The 2348-nt window shown below is 40.8% G+C and overlaps 1 long non-coding RNA gene across 1 annotated transcript; it reads left to right on the top strand.

The window, feature by feature from the left end:
• The first annotated feature begins 539 nt into the window (after nucleotides 1–539).
• Nucleotides 540–1680, top strand: LOC137381026 (uncharacterized). The gene is made up of 3 exons (XR_010977113.1): nucleotides 540–624; nucleotides 1107–1263; nucleotides 1517–1680. It is a non-coding gene; the product is annotated as an uncharacterized lncRNA (long non-coding RNA).
• Nucleotides 1681–2348: the final 668 nt, after the last annotated feature.

Below are 2348 nucleotides of genomic sequence, written 5' to 3' on the forward strand. Positions count from 1 at the left end.
CTGCACTGAAGCCTCTTACATGGGACCACCTCACGTCTGCTCACCTCCACATCAGTCTCCTGCCAGGCCCTCTCTGCCTGCCTAGCCGGCCTCCTTCAGCCATCCCAATGGGAAATGCACTTCCCTCCTTGACCTTGCAGCCTGGAGGATCACTTCCAGGGTGGCATGAGAAAACCTGAGCGCCACACTTGATCTGAGTGCTGCCATCTAACAAACACACCAGTTGTCAGTCCTCCCATCCAATGTCCTACAGTGCTCCTGTCTTTCAATCGATTGCTGGATGCGTTTAGAATAGCATGGGCCTATAGAGACTCAACTACCGTGACACGACATGGTCCTACCATTCTCCAGCCTCTAATCTCACTACAGCTGAACATCACAGCCAAACCTGGCAGGCCCGGGTAGATTGACGTCTAATGATATCATTCTAAATATTCAGTTTTACAATGTGATTTTTGTGAAAAATTTTACAATGTGATTATTTCCTGTCAGGTCTGGTTCTGGGTGATTATGATGATGTTCAGACTGGAGCCACTGACACTCAGGATGGTCACTTGTTGCTGGACAGTGGTCCTGATGATCTCTTCACACTGACAAGTGCCAGCGGTGATCTCTCCACTCTCGGTGAGTTAAACTCCCACTGTCACCAGCTCTCTGTCACTACTTTGACTTTCATTCCAATCGGTGTTTTCATAGACCGCTGGTTGATTTAAATTCATGTTGTGATGAAAGGAAATTTATCTAATTAATGCTTGACTTAATTTAAAAAGTACTTCCTGATGTCATTCCTTTTGTAATATCTCTCTTATTAATACTCCCACTGGAAATCCTTCAAGTGCTCAATCTGAACACCCTGATTCAGGCTCAGAAGATCCACTTCATCTGCTATCATCCAGCGGGAAAATAACAACACGGTGAATGGAGCTGAAAAACATTCAAACACCAGTCCCCATCACCTCATTGACACTTATATAGATGACCCGAACTGAACTCGATTTCAGTTCCATCATTAATACATAATCCTTCTCCCCACAGTATACAGCTCTCACACCTGCACTGAACTCGCTTTTAGTCCAATCATTTATCTATCATCTTTCTCTCCACAGTATACAGCTCTCAGACCCGCACTGAACCAGCTTTACTGGTTCCCTCCAATCTTGAAGACAATGAGGATGTTCACTGTGATAGGTACACAATAGCAGACATTCCACCAACGATGGGCAGTGACTGTCTGGTTAAGCATTTTATGTCGACATCAACCCAGTAAGAGCAATGCTGTATGATTTGTTCCATGTGTACAGTCCCGGCTGGTTCTGATAGTAATGTGATAATCAGTGGTGTTTTCAACAGTCAGTGATTCTAAAGTATAAGCGAGAACATTCTGTGTACTTAATCTTGAAATAGGAGGCTTATAGAAACAGGAATATTCCTAGGAGATCATATACTGTGTTTGATGTGTTTGTTTGATGGTTTGCATTGTTGTAACCCTCTCAAGTCGTGTCTGCTGTCCTTTCAGCTAAAAGTCAGCCTCAAATCCTACAAATGATGTCTGAAGGTGGACCACAGACTGGTGGAAAATATTCTGTGTAAATATTCTGAGAGAATGGCATGAACTTTTCCAACAGTGTGAACATGCTGAATGTGCTTCACTTCACGATTTAAACATCACTTTATCTTCATCAATCACCTGATTACTTGGTGTTGAAATAACTAGATTTGGCTTTTCTCCACATTTTGTCTGAAAGTGTGTGTGTTCCGTTTAATTAAAATACAAAAGAGAATTGATTTTGGATCATTTCTCTGTCTGTACAAATACTGAGATATGTTACTCCGCATGTAATTACCAACATTGCCACAGAGATTAAAATCATTGCTTATTCAAAAAGAGTTTATACGAAGTTCGTTCTGTAACCGCTTCATATATTCATATCTTATTAAAGAAGGTTTAGAATACGTCAGGCCACAAATAAATGGTCTGTCTCTTTTATCTGCATTTATTGTAACTGTTTCCTGCACCGCGATATACTCGATGTGGACAAATTACTGCAGTTTATCGTGTAAGTGTTGATGTGCAATGGAAATAACATAAAATTAAAAAACATTTATTTCCTGTTTTAATTGGAATGTGTGCCTTTGTCAATATTAATTCCTATATTATGGTTCAAGTGCTAAATATGCACCAATTCCGAGATACAATACAATGTGGTTTTACTGTGCTACACTCCCCTAGCGTATGGCGGGTCAGTCAGAGAATCTGATCAGAAATTAATGTGTTTTTGCACTTTAATGATTAATATTTCAGTTAGTCATCACTGGAGTGCAATTGTTACTCAGTCAGGGGAAGACTA

Source organism: Heterodontus francisci, chromosome 21, assembly GCF_036365525.1.
Source record: "Heterodontus francisci isolate sHetFra1 chromosome 21, sHetFra1.hap1, whole genome shotgun sequence".
In the NCBI taxonomy this organism is placed as follows: Eukaryota; Metazoa; Chordata; class Chondrichthyes; order Heterodontiformes; family Heterodontidae; genus Heterodontus; species Heterodontus francisci.